General features: G+C 46.6%; 2 protein-coding genes across 10 annotated transcripts in view; one reads left to right on the top strand and one right to left on the bottom strand.

The window, feature by feature from the left end:
- The window catches only part of LOC142311121 (uncharacterized), a 59,519-nt gene extending 43,073 nt beyond the window's left edge, over positions 1-16,446 (bottom strand). For 2 of the 4 annotated variants that reach the window (XM_075349246.1, XM_075349249.1), the window contains exons 1-2: positions 16,226-16,317; positions 14,656-14,835 (exon numbers count right to left, since the gene is read on the bottom strand). The gene's annotated coding sequence lies outside the window, so the exon portion shown is untranslated. Of the gene's footprint in view, positions 1-14,655; positions 14,836-16,225 lie in introns of all 4 variants that reach the window. The other 2 variants (XM_075349248.1, XM_075349247.1) reach the window with 2 other exon arrangements.
- Positions 16,369-18,404, top strand: part of LOC142311137 (gastrula zinc finger protein XlCGF66.1-like) — an 88,124-nt gene continuing 86,088 nt past the window's right edge. For 4 of the 6 annotated variants that reach the window (XR_012754243.1, XR_012754241.1, XM_075349282.1 and 1 more), the window contains exon 1: positions 16,569-16,635. The gene's annotated coding sequence lies outside the window, so the exon portion shown is untranslated. The other 2 variants (XR_012754242.1, XR_012754244.1) reach the window with 2 other exon arrangements.

The following is an 18,404-nucleotide window of genomic DNA, read 5'->3' as shown; positions in this document are numbered from 1 at the left end:
GGGGGTCAGTGAAATCTGCCGGTAGAACAGCCTCACATGCAGTACAAGCAGCAAAGAAAGCCTTGCCTTGGCACCCTTGCTTTTTGCGGACGACATGCTGTTGTCTAGCCATCTAGGAGGGTATATAGCCAAGAATAGCGACCGTACAGTGCAATGTATAGCATACAAGCATAAAGTACAAATGAACACTTCGGCATTAGTGGGGTCAGCACTTCAGGTGCTGCTTACCGCCCGCTCAAAAGCGGGTGTGTGGTCGCCAGAATCCTGTGACTGGGTGTCCCAGAGCTTGTCTCTCTTCTCCAGCTCAGACTGCAAACAGGAATGGCTGCCGGCGTCCTGTGGAGAGGGGCGGGCCGTGGGCGTGCCCCAGACAAAGTGCGGGAAACTGGCGTCCCACTGTGTCCAGTGAGGGGGCTGGAGTATGCTAAGCAGACTCCAGCCCTCGGCGCTGACGTTCTGTACAGCGTCCCGCCCCTCCCCTGACTGGCAGGCCTGGGGGCGGGAACGAAACGAAACTAGGCCGCAAAGCCGGGGACTCGAGTAATAAGCGCGGCCGTCCTATGTGCACGGCCAGCGCGGAAGTCCCCGGCGCACCACAAGTCCCAGCCGCGCCGCAGTGTAAAAACAGCCAGCAGCGGCCGGCGCGGCAGTTCCCAATACATTAACTCACTCAGCAAAGCTGCAGTGAGTAATAGCACAAGCGCTCCGCGCTGTTGTCCCCGGCGCACTAACACACCCAGCAATGCTGGTGTGTGTGTGCGCGATTTGTAAGGGGACACAGAGTACCTTAATGTAGCAGGGCCCTGTCCCTGACGATACTCAGCTCCATATCCAGCAGGTTCTCCGGGTCTGTGGATGGAGCACGGTCTCAGTGCCTGGAGACCGGTAAGATCCCACTTCACCCAGAGCCCTGAGGGGGATGGGGAAGGAAAGCAGCATGTGGGCTCCAGCCTCCGTACCCGCAATGGGTACCTCAACCTTAACAAACACCGCCGACAAAAGTGGGGTGAGAAGGGAGCATGCTGGGGGCCCTAGTATGGGCCCTCTTTTCTTCCATCCGACATAGTCAGCAGCTGCTGCTGACTAAAACAGTGGAGCTATGCGTGGATGTCTGACCTCCTTCGCACAAAGCATGAAAACTGAGGAGCCCGTGATCCCACGGGGGGTGTATAGGCAGAAGGGGAGGGGCCTTACACTTTTAAGTGTAATACTTTGTGTGGCCTCCGGAGGCAGTAGCTATACACCCAATTGTCTGGGTCTCCCAATAGAGCGACAAAGAAAGCTACGTTTTACATTACAGGGAACCTGTCAGGTGCAATATGCAGCCAGGACCACAAGCAGTTCTGGGTGTATATTACTAATCCCTGCCTAACTGTCCCTCCCTGCCTAACTGTCCCTATATACACTAGCATAGAGAAAGAGATCTTTAGAAAAACGATTTCTAAAGATCCCATATGATATGCTACTGAGGTCAGGGACTATATAAAGATATAGAAATGTGGCACTCCTTCTTTGGTCGCTGGTGCTTGGATAGGGTCCCACCCCAGATCAAAAATTGAAAAAAATCCAGCACTCAAAGCATACAACTGAAATTGTTTTGTATTTTATTCATTGAAAAGAACACAATTCCGTGTAACTATTAAAGACGTTTCGGTCAACCGACCTTCATCAGATTACACTACAATAAAAAGATACATAAAAGATTTTTAAGTATACAGAAATAATGACATTATACAATCATGGTAACAGAAAAAGCAGAAGGCTATGTGCACACGGTGCGTTTTTCTCGGCGTTTTTGCGCGTTTTTCGGGTGCGTTTTTGGCCTCAAAACTGCATGACTTTGCTTCCCCAGCAAAGTCTATGAGTTTTCATTTTTGCTGTCCCCACACAGCGTTTTTTTTCAGCTGCGTTTTTGTGGTGACCACAAAAACGCAGCATGTCAATTATTCCCGCGTTTTTCACTGCGCTTTTCATCCATTGAGTTCAATGGGATGTTGAAAGACGCAATGAGAAACGCAAATAGCTGCGTTTTGGTGCGTTTCTAAGACCAAAAACGCAGCTATAAGCGCAGGAGGTGGGTAGTAAAGTGACGTGTACAGGAAGAGGATTCCTTCTGTCAGTATAGACAGAAGCATGAATCCTCCCGGTACCGTCACCGCCGCGTCCATCTCCCGTCCTGTGCATGTATGCTGCCGTGCGGCGCCATGTACAGGCAGGAGGTGGAAGCGGCTGCGAAAACAAAAGTTAACAGTAGAATAAAAAAAAAAAAAAGTTATACTCACCTGTCTGCAGGGTCCCGGTGCCATGCCCGCTCCCATCTCCTCTCACGGTATCGCCACCCCCGCTCCGGCTGTGTGCAGTCTCCCCGGGGCAGGACCTTGCTTGCAGGACCTGGCGATGGATCACCTGATGCAGTCACCTGACGCATCAGCTGATCGAGTCTCGGGCTGACGCGGGCGCCCGGCCGGTATCAGCGGATGCGTCAGGAGACTTCATCCCTGATTACCGGCAGCTGCTGCAGCGATCGGACAGGATCAGACTCCCGCCCCATCGCTCCGGGAGCTGCCGGTAATTCAGCACATAAGTGAGTATTATTTTTTTTTTTTTCTACTGATGCATCAGCTGATTGTATAATCGGCTTTTATACAATCAGCTGATGTGTGATGGGATTCAGGCACTTGATCCTGACAGATCATCTGATCGCTTTGCCTTCCAGCAAACCGATCAGATGATATTGGATCCGGATTGGACGGCGCGGGACCCTGACCCAGGATTACTGCGGAGGGGGGGTTCTTTATTTCAATAAAGATGGAGTCACTAATTGTGTTGTGTTTTATTTCTAATAAAAATATTTTTCTGTGTTGTGTTTTTTTTTTATCTTTACTAGAAATTCATGGTGGCCATGTCTAATATTGGCGTGACACCATGAATTTCGGGCTTAGGGCTAGCTGATAATATACAGCTAGCCCTAACTCCATTATTACCTGGCTAGCCACCCGGCATCAGGGCAGCCGGAAGAGTTGGATACAGCGCCAGAAGATGGCGCTTCTATGAAAGCGCCATTTTCTGGGGTGGCTGCGGGACTGCAATTCACAGCGGGGGTGCCCAGAAAGCTTGGGCACCCTGCACTGTGGATTCCAATCCCCAGCTGCCTAGTTGTACCCGGCTGGACTCAAAAATGGGGCGAAGCTCACGTCATTTTTTTTTTTTAAATTATTTCATGAAATTCATGAAATAATTTAAAAAAAAAGGGCTTCCCTATATTTTTGGTTCCCAGCCGGGTACAAATAGGCAGCTGGGGGTTGGGGGCAGCCCGTACCTGCCTGCTGTACCCGGCTAGCATACAAAAATATGGCGAAGCCCACGTCATTTTTTTTTTTGGGGGGGGCAAAGAAATCCTGCATACAGTCCTGGAAGGAGGATGCTGAGCCTTGTAGTTCGACAGCTGCTGTCTGCTCTCCTGCATACACTATTGGATGGAGGATGCTGAGCCTTGTAGTTCGACAGCTGCTGTCTGCTCTCCTGCATACACTATTGGATCGAGGATGCTGAGCCTTGTAGTTCTGCAGCTGTCTGCTCTTCTGCATACACTAGTGGAGAATGAAGAACACATTGAAGAAGGAAATGACATCAGACCTTTTTTTTTTTTGTTCACTGATAAAAAACGCATAAGGACGCAGTGAGCAAAAACGCAGCAAAACGCAGCAAAAAAACGCACCAAATCGCGGCAAAACGCGTGCGTTTTTTGCCGCGTTTTTTCGACGCAGGTGCGTTTTTGTGCGTTTTTAGCGGCCAAAAACGCACAAAAACGCAGCGTCAAAAAAACGCAGCGTGTGCACATAGCCGAAATATTCACCACATTGTAATACATGAACTATGAACTAAGATGTCAACAAAAAGACAAAAAATGAAGAATCTGTCAGTTGAGCCGCTTCACTGGCAGATATAATGTCCTCCTAAAGATATAAATGAAACACAGATAATATGTAGCATAATAGAACCATTATACAAAGAGGAGGGGACCAAACAGGAAGCCCAAGAATATATCCAAAAATTGTATATCTTTCTAATATAGAGGAACAAGGTGCCAAAGCATTAGCACTGAGTCACTATTCTAATCTAATAAAACAAACAATACACAGAAATATCATACAATGAACACTCACCAGAAAGGGCTCTGAAGAAATATGTGGAAAAGCTGGACCAGAGGAAAAAGCTGCCCATCCGGGTCTGCTGTCAATGTAATCTGACAGTCCAATGCTCAGGTTTAAATAGACCGCTCAATTGGCTCATTAACTAATCACGGAGCGTCACTTCCGGTTTGAAGACCGGAAGTGACGTTATCGGCTGGCAATATGTAGATCCTGATGGTTGGCAACTATAGACATGCTCAGATAGCCACTCCTCACCGCGGAACGTCACTTCCGGTCCGCAAACCGGAAGTGACGATCCTGGTTGGCAAATTATATACCAGATGGTTGGCAAGCGCTGAAATTGCGCTGACTGTCCTCACTATAAGGATAATTAAGCCCAAACTAGTGTAATAAATAGGAAACTCGATTAGTAACATTATTTAGTCAAGTAAAAGGAAAAAATAGAGGACTAAGGGAATGGTGTATTTATCAATTTAATGAATTTAATAATTTTCCATCGACTATGAATTAACCCTAGTAAAAAATTCTTTATCAGAGACAAGATAAATTAAAAGGGAATATTCATAGGGAAATAGGGGTAAGGAAAAAGGAAAGGGGGGGAAGGGGAAAGAGGGGGGGGGGAGGGGGGAAGGGAGGGGGGGGGAAGGGGGGGGGGAAGGGAAAGGGGGAAGGGGGGAAGGAAAAGAGGACTAAAGAGAAAAATATTTTTGTAATATAAAAAGAAACTAGGGAAAAAGAAGAAAAAAGGATCATATTGAACAAGAAGTAGAAGGAAGATTATGGGAAAATACCTAAAGAGATCGGTCTGTATACTTAAAAATCTTTTATGTATCTTTTTATTGTAGTGTAATCTGATGAAGGTCGGTTGACCGAAACATCTTTAATAGTTACACGGAATTGTGTTCTTTTCAATGAATAAAATACAAAACAATTTCAGTTGTATGCTTTGAGTGCTGGATTTTTTTCAATTTTTGAGGTCAGGGACTAGTCACAAGGCAAAAGAGGAAAGGATCCGGCACAATCTCCTCTGAATAAAATGTCAAAGATTTATTAGCAAATATTAAAAAGGTTCCATCCGTGGAAACAAAAGGAGGGTGTTAACCCATGTAAACTTTACGCGTTTCGGACTTCCATATTAAAAGCAAAAGAGTCCTTAATCATAAGGACATATCACTTATGATTAAGGACTCTTTTGCTTTTAATATGGAAGTCCGAAATGCGTAAAGTTTCCATGGGTTAACACCCTCCTTTTGTTTCCACGGATGGAACCTTTTTAATATTTGCTAATAAAGCTTTGACATTTTATTCAGAGGAGATTGTGCCGGATCCTTTCCTCTTTTGCATTTACTCTTAACCGGTTGGGACCTACCGGTGGATCCCTGGCACCCGCAAGGACTGGCAGCCCGGGGAGCAGGTGAGCTGAGGATACCTTCGTTTCTACTAGTCACAAGGGCATTAGTTCCCTTGGCTAGTCAGCCCCCTTAGTATGTAAGGATGCCCCTGTGGTTTTGCTAACATGATAATGAATGTGCAGCGTCAGAGGATTTCACTCACCTCTCTGCTGCCATCGCGTCCGACTTCTGGATTTTGGATCAGTGCGTATGATACCCGGACTTTTCGTCATGTGCACTTCATGGATTTAAAACCAGGACACGTACACCCGGCTTCATAGTGCACATGACCGAAAGTCTGGGATCATGTGCACTGAGCGAAATCCAGGAGTCAGATGCAATGGCAGCAGAGAGGTGAGTGTGACCATCCTCTGACGCTGCACATTCATTAGCATGATAGCACCAACACTAACATGTTAAGGGAGCCGATTAGCCAAGGGAAATAACATCCTTGGGACTAGTGCCCTCGCTCATTAGCATATGGTAAAGGATCTTTAGAAATCCTTTCTCTAAAGATCTCTTTCTCTATGCTAGTGTATACAGGGACGGTTAGGCAGGGATTAGTAATATACACCCAGAGCTGCTCGTGGTCCTGGCTGCATATTGCACCTGACAGGCTCCCTTTAACTCTCATCCAGCTGCTATATTTTGATAGAAGTGTATGAGTGATTCTTCCATTGTTTGTGGACAACTTTTGCTGTATAAATTATTATTATTCCAAGGCCTAGTGATTAAATTAACTTTGTTTTTTGGCAAACCTCTTTAAGGTACATGCATAGGGAAAATTATTTAGAAGCATCTCTGCCTCCTGTTTAAAAATTACTTTGGCAAAAGCACTTTGGGGAAAGTAACAGTTGGACAGGAGAAGAAACATCAAGACTAGAGATGAGTGGACCCATGGATGTTCAGCTCGGCCGATGCAGTCAGACTTTAGATAAACTCTGGTTTGGGACCCGGACTTGACCTAAACCTCAATGAAAGTCGGTAATTGGGCAGTTCTGGTCTCCGCCCACATGCAGCCAGCCATGAACAGATCACTTCCAGGGGTGGGTTTGTTTCCCCTCTCTTTTTTTTGTTGGTGCACCCTACATCTGCTCACGCTGCTGTTACCCCCAGTGCGAGCCGATCAAACACTGCAAGTGGCTCACTTTAGGCTGAGCACTGAGCGTACCCGAGCACTGCGATGCTCGTGCAAGTGGTTTGCATACGGACCCGAACTCTGTTTTGTTTTTTTTGTAAAGTCTATGTTTGGTACGAACACCAAACCTTGGGCTCGCTTATCTCTAATCATGACAGTATCTCTGGATTTAATGAAATGAAGGCTCTCGTACACATTAGACTAATGTCTGCTGAGCACGCTGATATCGATGCGGTGGTGCCACAGTCTGGGAGGACAGGCCACTGATGACTGGAAGACATGTCAGACACATCCAATTATTGAATGCTGATTGCTCACTCAGAGGCCAGCCACAGGCCAACATGTCAGTCGGTAACTTTCTCATAGACAACACATTTCAGCTCGGTGCAGCGTGTACTCCTGTGTATGGGAGAGTCGGATGAGATGGTGGCCGGCTGAACAATTATTTGCCTGACAACCACCAAATGTGAATGGTCCAGCATTTCAATCAGAAGGATTAAATGGGTTTTCCCATGAACAAAGTTAATATTAAATCACTAGATTTTCGAATAATAATAATTTCAATAATTGGGTGTCGCTAAAAAAAAAATGTTCCTGTGCAGAGATAATCTGATATATGTGCCCCTGCTATGTACTGAGTAATGGCCGTGCCTGACTGTACGGGGGCATGGTCTGATCATACCACATCTCCTGGGCAGGGGAGGACATAAGGGTATACAGACATTACAGCAGGGGATTAGAGCGGATTCTTTTTGTGAGGCATGACTGATTGCTCTCAGTGAGAGAAACAAAATTATAATCTTGTAGTTGTGATACCTTTTAATGGTTAACTAACGTACAATAAATGATGTTACAAAGCAAGCTTCCGAGACTTCCCAGGTCCCTTCATCGTTCAGAAGATCTTTTAGCTCCATAGACGTGCAGCACATTCTGGTACCCTCCATGATGAAGGGACCTAGGAAGTCTTCAAAGCTTGCTTTGTAACATCATTTATTGTAAGTTAGTTAACCATTAACAGGTATCAGAACTATGAGATTATAATTTTGTTTCTCTCACTGGGAGCAATCAATCATTTTTCAACTGGCTAACACGGTACCAAAACTTTTTGTGAGTTAAAACATTTCCCTGTCTGTTTTTAACCCCTTCACCCCCGGCCACTAAAACACCCTAATGACCGGGCCATTTTTTGCAATTCTGACCAGTGTCACTTTGACAGGTTATAACTCTGGAACGCTTCAACGGATCCTGGCGATTCTGACATTGTTTTTTCGTGACATATTGTACTTCATGTCAGTGGTAAATTTAGGCCGATATTTTTTGCGTTTATTTGTGAAAATTTAGGAAATTTGGCGAAAATTTTGAAAATTTCGCAAATTTCAAACTTTGAAAATTTATGCCCATAAATCTGAGAGATATGTCACACAAAATAGTTACTAAATAACATTTCCCACATGTCTACTTTACATCAGCGCAATTTTCGAAACAAATTTTTTTTCCGTTAGGAAGTTAGAAGGGGTCAAAGGTCATCAGCAAATTCTCATTTTTCCAACAAAATTTACAAAATAATTTTTTTAGGGACCACATCACATTTGAAGTGACTTTGAGAGGCCGAGGTGACAGAAAATACCCAAAAGTGACCCCATTCTAAAAACTACACCCCTCACACTGCTGAAAAACCACATCCAATAAGATTATTAACCCTTTAGGTGCTTCACAGGAACCAAAGCAATGTGGAAGGAAAAAATGAAAATTTTACTTTTTAACACAAAAATGTTACTTTAGCCATAAAATTTTCATTTTTACAAGGGAGAAAAGAGAAAGTACACAATACAATTTATTGTGCATGTTCTCCTGAGTACGCTGATACCCCATATGTGGTAAAAATCAATTGTTTGGGCGCACGGCAGAGCTCGGAAGGGAAGGAGCGCCATTTGAATTTTTGAACGCAAAATTAGCTGCACTCATTAGCGGACGCCATGTCGGGTTTGAAGACCCCCTGAGGTGCCTAAACAATGGAGCTCCCCCATAAGTGACCCCATTTTGGAAACTAGAGGCCTCAAATAATTTTTCTAGATGTTTGGTGAGCACTTTGAACCCCTGGGGGCTTCACAAAAGTTTATAGCGTTGAGCCGTGAAAAGAAAAAAAAAATTTTTTACCACAAAACGGTTGCTTCAACTAGGTAGCTTTTTTTTTCACAAGGGTAACAGGAAAAAATGCACCATAAAATGTATTGTGCATTTTCTCCTGAGTACGCAGATACCTCATATGTGGTGGAAATCAAATGTTTGGACACACAGCAGTGCTCGGAAGGCAAGGAGCGCCATTTGAATTTTTGAGTGCAAAATTAGCTGCACCTGTTAGCGGACGCCATGTCGGGTTTGAAGACCCCCTGAGGTGCCTAAACAATGGAGCTCCCCCACAAGTGACCCCATTTTGGAAACTAGAGGCCTCAAATAATTTTTCTAGATGTTTGGTGAGCACTTTGAACCCCTGGGGGCTTCACAAAAGTTTATAGCGTTGAGCCGTGAAAAGAAAAAAAAAATTTTTTACCACAAAACGGTTGCTTCAACTAGGTAGCTTTTTTTTTCACAAGGGTAACAGGAAAAAATGCACCATAAAATGTATTGTGCATTTTCTCCTGAGTACGCAGATACCTCATATGTGGTGGAAATCAAATGTTTGGACACACAGCAGTGCTCGGAAGGCAAGGAGCGCCATTTGAATTTTTGAGTGCAAAATTAGCTGCACCTGTTAGCGGACGCCATGTCGGGTTTGAAGACCCCCTGAGGTGCCTAAACAATGGAGCTCCCCCACAAGTGACCCCATTTTGGAAACTAGAGGCCTCAAATAATTTTTCTAGATGTTTGGTGAGCACTTTGAACCCCTGGGGGCTTCACAAAAGTTTATAGCGTTGAGCCGTGAAAAGAAAAAAAATTTTTTTTACCACAAAACGGTTGCTTCAACTAGGTAGCTTTTTTTTTCACAAGGGTAACAGGAAAAAATGCACCATAAAATGTATTGTGCATTTTCTCCTGAGTACGCAGATACCTCATATGTGGTGGAAATCAAATGTTTGGACACACAGCAGTGCTCGGAAGGCAAGGAGCGCCATTTGAATTTTTGAGTGCAAAATTAGCTGCACCTGTTAGCGGACGCCATGTCGGGTTTGAAGACCCCCTGAGGTGCCTAAACAATGGAGCTCCCCCACAAGTGACCCCATTTTGGAAACTAGAGGCCTCAAATAATTTTTCTAGATGTTTGGTGAGCACTTTGAACCCCTGGGGGCTTCACAAAAGTTTATAGCGTTGAGCCGTGAAAAGAAAAAAAAATTTTTTTACCACAAAACGGTTGCTTCAACTAGGTAGCTTTTTTTTTCACAAGGCTATCAGGAAAAAATGCACCATAAAATGTATTGTGCATTTTCTCCTGAGTACGCAGATACCTCATATGTGGTGGAAAGTAATTGTTTGGGCGCATGGCGGGGCTAAGAAGAGAAGGAGCGCCATTTGACAGCAAAATTGGTTGGAATCATTAGCGGACGCCATGTCACGTTTGGAGACCCCCTATGGTGCCTAAACAGTGGAGCTCCCCCACAAGTGACACCATTTTGGAAACTAGAGCCCTCAAATATTTTTTCTAGATGTTTGGTGAGCACTTTGAACACCTGGGGGCTTCACAGAAGTTTATAGCGTTGAGCCGTGAAAAGAATTTTTTTTTTTTTTTACCACAAAATGGTTGCTTCAACTAGGTAGCTTTTTTTTTCACAAGGGTAACAGGAAAAAATGCACCATAAAATGTATTGTGCATTTTCTCCTGAGTACGCAGATACCTCATATGTGGTGGAAAGTAATTGTTTGAGCGCATGGCGGGGCTCAGAAGAGAAGGAGCGCCATTTGACTTTTCAAACGCAGTGCACTGATCGGCCGCTGCAGGACGCACGGTCGGATGCGATAAAAAAAAGCGTCGGGGATACGTAAAAAAAAAAAGTCACGCCAAAAATTGACCATGGATGCAGATACGTTATGTGCATCCCTGATCAGCGCTTGGCGGGACGCACGGACGGATGCGATACAAAAAGCGTCGCAAATACGGAAAAAAGTCACGCCAAAAATTGAGCAGGGATGCCGATCCGTTATCTGCATCCCTAATCAGCGCTCGGCGGGACGCACGGACGGATGCGATACAAAAAGCGTCGGGGATACGGAAAAAAAAGTCACGCCAAAAATTGAGCAGGGATGCCGATCCGTTATCTGCATCCCTGATCTGCGCTCGGCGGGACGCACGGACGGATGCGATACAAAAAGCGTCGCGAATACGGAAAAAAGTCACGCCAAAAATTGAGCAGGGATGCCGATCCGTTATCTGCATCCCTGATCAGCGCTCGGCGGGACGCACGGACGGATGCGATACAAAAAGCGTCGCGAATACGGAAAAAAGTCACGCCAAAAATTGAGCAGGGATGCCGATCCGTTATCTGCATCCCTGATCAGCGCTTGGCGGGACGCACGGACGGATGCGATACAAAAAGCGTCGGGGATACGGAAAAAAAAGTCACGCCAAAAATTGAGCAGGGATGCCGATCCGTTATCTGCATCCCTGATCAGCGCTTGGCGGGACGCACGGACGGATGAGGTGTAAAAATGGACAGGGGATACGGAAAAAAAAAAAAAAGTTATACTCACAGTACCCAGAGGACTAGCAGGAGGATCACTGACCAGAAGAGCTGCAGAGGAACAGATGGCAGAGAGATGGACAGCTTTACAGGAGCAGCAGGCAGATCAGCAGAATGCCCAGGAAGGACCCAGCGATGGACGCAGATGTGATCAGGCCGGTGAAGACAGGTAAGAGGACGTCGGGGGAGAGCAGAGGGGGAGAGGGGGGGGGGGAGAGCAGAGGGGGAGAGGGGGGGGGTGAGAGCAGAGGGGGAGGGGGGAGAGCAGAGGGGGAGAGCAGAGGGGGAGGGGGGGAGAGCAGAGGGAGAGGGGGGGAGAGCAGAGGGGGAGGGGGGGAGACCGGAGAGGGAGCTGCAGAAGCAGAATAGAAATAATGGGGGAGGCAGTCAGATCGCAGGGGGAGCGGATCGGGATGTCGGGGGGGGGGGGGGGTGGTTGGGGGGAGCAGATCGCGGGGGGGGGCACGGCAGGGGCTATCACGGCAGCGCGCAGGGGCACCACGGGAGCGCGCACGGGCTGCAAAGTGAGCACAGTACTCACTTTGCAGCAGCAGCGGTGGTAGCAGATCGGGATGCCGGGGGGGGGCAGATCGGGGCGTAGGGGGGCAGATCGGGGCGTAGGGGGGCAGATCGGGGGGGGGCACGGGCAGGGGCCTTCACGGGAGCGCGCAGGGGCCTTCACGGGAGCGCGCAGGGGCCATCGCCGGAGCGCAATACTTACCTTTGGAGCTGGCGCGGTGACAGCAGAGGCGGCGTCTGCGGCGGCAGCAGCGGTGGCGTGGTACCAAAAGTACCAGCCACTCCACGCTGCAGCCATGTTGGGGGAGGGTCCCCAGAGCAGCACAGGCCTGGGGAGGGCGGCCACCGGCAGATCAGACCGCCCCACTGCACACTGATTGGAGCGATTGCGCGTCATAGCACGATCGCTCCAATCAGTGCTGCAGGGGCTGGGGGCGGCATGTTTGAGGTCCACCTATGATATGCTGCAGCAGCTGCGGCATCTCATAGCTGGATCTCACAGGATCGCACTAATTCGGGCATTATTTTTGCCGAAATTAGTGCGATCGATGTGGTTGGCGGTTCAGATTTGAACAGCCAATCACATCGATCGTCGATAGGGGGTGGCGATGCCACCCCCCCTGGGGTCAAGCAAAGGTCCCCTGCTGTAAGAAACAGCAGGGGACATCATTTGAAAGCCGTTGCTATGGCCACGGCAATCAAATGAAGTTTAGGCCGTAAAATTACGTCCCTGGTCGTTAAGTCACGTTAAAATAGGACGTAATTTTACGGCTCGCGGTCGTGAAGGGGTTAAAACATGTTTTACCTCAAAGAAAGAATTATTTGCAATCCCCTGCTGTAATATCTGTATACTCTTTTGCGTCCTCCCCTGCTTAGGAGATGTGGTATAATGCCTTGCGAAAGTATTCGGCCCCCTTAAATTTTTCAACCTTTTCCCACATTTCATGCTTCAAACATAAAGATAAAAAAATGTAATGTTATTGTGAAGAATCAACAACAAGTGGACACAATTGTGAAGGTGAACAATATGTATTGCTTATTTTAAACTTTTGTAAACAATAAATAACTAAAAAGTGGGGCGTGCAATATTATTCATCCCCTTTTACTTTTAGTGCAGCAAACTCACTCCAGAAGTTGATTGAGGATCTCTGAATGATCCAATGTTGTCCTAAATGACTGATGATGATAAATATAAGCCACCTGTGTGTAATCAAGTTTCCGTATAAATGCTCCTGCTCTGTGATAGTCTCAGTGTTCTGTTTAAAGCGCAGAGAGCATCATGAAGACCAAGGAACACAACAGGCAGGTCCGTGATACTGTTGTGGAGAAGTTTAAAGCCGGATTTGGTTACAAAAAGATCTCCACAACTTTAAACACCCCAGGAAGCACTGTGCAAGTGATCATACTGAAATGGAAGGAGTGTCATACCACTGCAAATCTACCAAGACCCGGCCGTCCATCCAAACTTTCATCTCAAACAAGGAGAAGACTGATCAGAGATGCAGCCAAGAGGCCCATGATCACTCTGCATGAACTGCAGAGATCTACAGCTGAGGTGGGAGAGACTGTCCATAGGACAACAATCAGTCGTACACTGCACAAATCTGGCCTTTATGGAAGAGTGGCAAGAAGAAAGCCATTTCTCAAAGAGTTCCATAAAAAATGCTCTTTAAATTTTGCCACAAGCCACCTGGGAGACACACCAAACATGTGAAAGAAGATGCTCTGGTCAGATGAAACCAAAATTGAACTATTTGGGCACAATGCCAAACGATATGTTTGGCGTAAAAGCAACACAGCTCATTACCCTGAACACACCATCCCCACTGTCAAACATGGTGGTGGCAGCATCATGGTTTGGGCCTGCTTTTCTTCAGCAGGGACAGGGAAGATGGTTAAAATTGATGGGAAGATGGATGGAGCCAAATACAGGACCATTCTTGAAGAAAACCTGTTGGAGTCTGCAAAAGACTTGAGACTGGGGCGGAGATTTGTCTTCCAACAAGACACTGATCCCAAACATAAAGCAAAATCTACAATGGAATGGTTCACAAATAAACGTATCCAGGTGTTAGAAAGGCCAAGTCACAGTCCAGACCTGAATCCAATCGAGAATCTGTGTAAAGAGCTGAAAACTGCTGTTCACAGACGCTCTCCATCCAACCTCACTCAGCTCCAGTTGTTTGCAAAGGAAGAATGGGCAAGAATTTCAGTCTCTCGATGTGCAAAACTGATAGACACATACCCCAAGAGACTTGCAGCTGTAATCGCAGCAAAAGGTGGCGCTACAAAGTATTAACTTAAGGGGATGAATAATCTTGCACGCCCACTTTTCAGTTATTTATTTTTTTTTAAAAAAAAGTATAAAATAAGCAATAAATTTCATTCAACTTCACAATTGTCTCCACTTGTTGATTCTTCCCCATAACATTAAAATTTTTATCTTTATGTTTGAAGCCTGAAATGTGGGAAAAGGTTGAAAAATTCAAGGGAGCTGAATACTTTCGCAAGGCACTGTATGTGCAGACCATATCCCTGTATGATCAGACACGGCCATTATACAGTACATTGCAGGGGAACATATATGAGATTATCTCAGCACAGGAACATTTTTATATAACACATCAAATTGGGGATCTTATTATTATTCCAAGATCTATTGATTAAAAATAAACTTTGTGGGAAAATCCCTTTAAACAGACACAGCCAAGGCAAGCCCAACAAGTCTGGATCAGTGGCAGACATAAAAATCACTAAGGTGACAGACCAAATTGCAATACCTTACTGGAATGAGGAGCCATTTGCAGATGACAGACAAGGTGGTTGGTCCGGCGGCAAAACAGGTTGTGGCATTGTAGAAGCAGCCGTGGATGGACGACCAGGCTCCTCAAGAGCCTACTGGAAGCGTGCAGGAAATCTTGTCTTGAGGAGATGGCAGGGTCATTCTACTCCCAGATCTCCTAAAAAAAAAAAGACATAGGCAATATTTGTCAGGTTGGAGGAAAATCAAGCAACACATAATTTTAAAAATGATAGTAAATGGACAGTATGCTGGATAAACAGGACTTGGGTTTGCCTTTATATTTCTCTGTATGGGTCCAATAGCAAAAGCAGAAAAACTATCCAGAGCAGGATCCCACCTGTATTGTATATAGTCCCATGTGTATAAATACATTATATATAGCTTCACAGAGCTGGGCACTGAGCTTTCACCCTTCATCATTGTAAATTTACAGCAAGAGCAGGTCCAGTCCCTGGGAGAAGACAGAAGAGTTTATTACCGCTCCTGTCTGCTCTGTGATTAGCTATGTAGCACTCAGTAGGTGCTAGACAGCGAACAGGCGCAGCAGCACTGCAGTACTGTAGGACCTGGTGATTACATAGACCCATGTCAGGTCTACCGGTGAGGCCCGGCGCGGTGGTGAGGCCAGGAACACCAGTGAGGCTCGATGCGGAGGTGAGGCCTGGCGCGCCGGTGAGGCCAGGAGTACCAGTGAGGCCCGGCACGCTGGTGAGGCCAGGAACACCAATGAGGCTCGATGCGGAGGTGAGGCCTGGCGCGCCGGTGAGGCCAGGAGCACCAGTGAGGCCCGGCGTGCTGGTGAGGCCAGGAGCACCAGTGAGGCTCGATGCGGAGGTGAGGCCAGGAGCACCAGTGAGGCCCGGCGCGCTAGTGAGGCCCGGCGCACTGGTGAGGCCAGGAGCACTAGTGAGGCCCGGCGCGCTGGTGAGGCCCGGTGCGCTGGTGAGGCCAGGAACACCAGTGAGGCCCGGCGCGCTGGTGAGGCCAGGAACACCAGTGAGGCCCGGCGCACTGGTGAGGCCAGGAGCACTAGTGAGGCCCAGCACGGCGGTGTAGCCCGGTGCGGCGGTGAGGCCCGGCAGGGCGCTGTTTTACACTGTATATGAGGGTCCAACGCATGTGCCAGCTACAGTGGGAAAAATTAAAATGGAAAAAATATGTTCTCCAGAGATATTTTATGATCTATTGGGGAAAAAGTTGTCAAAAATAAAAATGTACAAAACATCTCCAAAAGATAAAGAAAATTAATAAAAAAAAAAACCAAACAACAAAATGTTCCCATACAATAAAATCCAAAAACAAATGTATGTAAAATACATGTTATCACATAAAAAACCCTCAAACAAAGCCTCGTACACACAAAAATGGGAGAAAATAATAAATAATGATGACTGCTAAAAAGAGGAGCCACAAGAATGAAAATTGGCAGGTCAGTAAGGCCCAGCCAGGCCTGGTCACTAAGGGGTTACCGAGGCTGCGCACTCCCGCAGACGTGTTATCAGTGGCTCAGGACAGATGGCCACAAGTCACACACTGCGGACACTCACCAGCTGCGGTATCGCGGCGCTGCAGGTCTGCTCAGGACTGCATGGTCACGTGATCAGGGAGACACATAGGATGGTGAATGCTTACCCGACCAGAGCTAAAGGACCTGTGATGACGTCATAGCCTTGTGACCAGCTAGTGGGAGGAGCCATTCTAGTGTTAACAAGAACTGCGGTGTTTGGCCGGGCTCTAGGCAGTCACGTGTTAGAGAAGATGACTGCACTGGTGACAGGTGAGGAGGGCACCGCTGAGAATGGGGGTGCAGGAGCCTCAGCCCCCGAGCCGGACCATGCCAATCACGGATCACATGACTCTGACGTCATTACAGGTACTGTACACCTGACTGATCACATGACTATGACATCACTCAAGGTCCTGCAGTCAGTGAGATGTAGCATCTGCTAAATTAATGGTGAGAATTAGTGTAAGTTGTATGGTGGTATATAATAAGGGGCGTAATGTAGGTGTGATTACAGTGTATATGGTATGTGCAGTATATGTCCGTAATACAGGGCTGTATAGAGTGAGGGGTGTAATGTAGGAGTGTGTACAGTATATACGGCATTATACGCCTGTCATACAGTGCTGTATAGAGTGAGGGGTGTAATGTAGGAGTGTGTACAGTATATACGGTATTATACGCCTGTCATACAGGGCTGTATACATTGAGGGGTGTAATGTAGGAGTGTGTACAGTATATACGGTATTATACGCCTGTCATACAGGGCTGTATAGAGCGAGGGGTGTAATGTAGGAGTGTGTACAGTATATACGGCATTATACGCCTGTCATACAGTGCTGTATAGAGTGAGGGGTGTAATGTAGGAGTGTGTACAGTATATACGGCATTATACGCCTGTCATACAGTGCTGTATAGAGCGAGGGGTGTAATGTAGGAGTGTGTACAGTATATACGGTATTATACGCCTATCATACAGTGCTGTATAGAGCGAGGGGTGTAATGTAGGAGTGTGTACAGTATATACAGTATTATACGCCTGTCATACAGTGCTGTATAGAGCGAGGGGTGTAATGTAGGAGTGTGTACAGTATATACGGCATTATACGGCTGTCATGCAGGGCTGTATAGAGTGAGGGGTGTAATGTAGGAGTGTGTACAGTATATACGGCATTATACGCCTGTCATACAGGGCTGTATAGAGCGAGGGGTGTAATGTAGGAGTGTGTACAGTATATACGGCATTATACGCCTGTCATACAGGGCTGTATAGAGTGAGGGGTGTAATGTAGGAGTGTGTACAGTATATACGGCATTATACGCCTGTCATACAGGGCTGTATAGAGCGAGGGGTGTAATGTAGGAGTGTGTACAGTATATACGGCATTATACGCCTGTCATACAGGGCTGTATAGAGTGAGGGGTGTAATGTAGGAGTGTGTACAGTATATACGGCATTATACGCCTGTCATACAGGGCTGTATAGAGCGAGGGGTGTAATGTAGGAGTGTGTACACTATATACGGCATTATACGCCTGTCATACAGGGCTGTATAGAGCGAGGGGTGTAATGTAGGAGTGTGTACAGTATATACGGCATTATACGCCTGTCATACAGGGCTGTATAGAGTGAGGGGTGTAATGTAGGAGTGTGTACAGTATATACGGCATTATACGCCTGTCATACAGGGCTGTATAGAGTGAGGGGTGTAATGTAGGAGTGTGTACAGTATATACGGCATTATACGCCTGTCATACAGGGCTGTATAGAGTGAGGGGTGTAATGTAGGAGTGTGTACAGTATATACGGCATTATACGCCTGTCATACAGGGCTGTATAGAGTGAGGGGTGTAATGTAGGAGTGTGTACAGTATATACGGTATTATACGCCTGTCATACAGGGCTGTATAGAGTGAGGCGTGTAATGTAGGAGTGTGTACAGTATATACGGTATTATACGCCTGTCATACAGGGCTGTATAGAGCGAGGGGTGTAATGTAGGAGTGTGTACAGTATATACGGTATTATACGCCTGTCATACAGTGCTGTATAGAGCGAGGGGTGTAATGTAGGAGTGTGTACAGTATATACGGTATTATACGCCTGTCATACAGGGCTGTATAGAGCGAGGGGTGTAATGTAGGAGTGTGTACAGTATATACGGTATTATACGCCTGTCATACAGTGCTGTATAGAGTGAGGGGTGTAATGTAGGAGTGTG

Source organism: Anomaloglossus baeobatrachus, chromosome 5 (genome assembly GCF_048569485.1).
Source record: "Anomaloglossus baeobatrachus isolate aAnoBae1 chromosome 5, aAnoBae1.hap1, whole genome shotgun sequence".
Classification (NCBI taxonomy): Eukaryota; Metazoa; Chordata; class Amphibia; order Anura; family Aromobatidae; genus Anomaloglossus; species Anomaloglossus baeobatrachus.
This window is presented reverse-complemented; position numbering and strand designations above follow the sequence as displayed.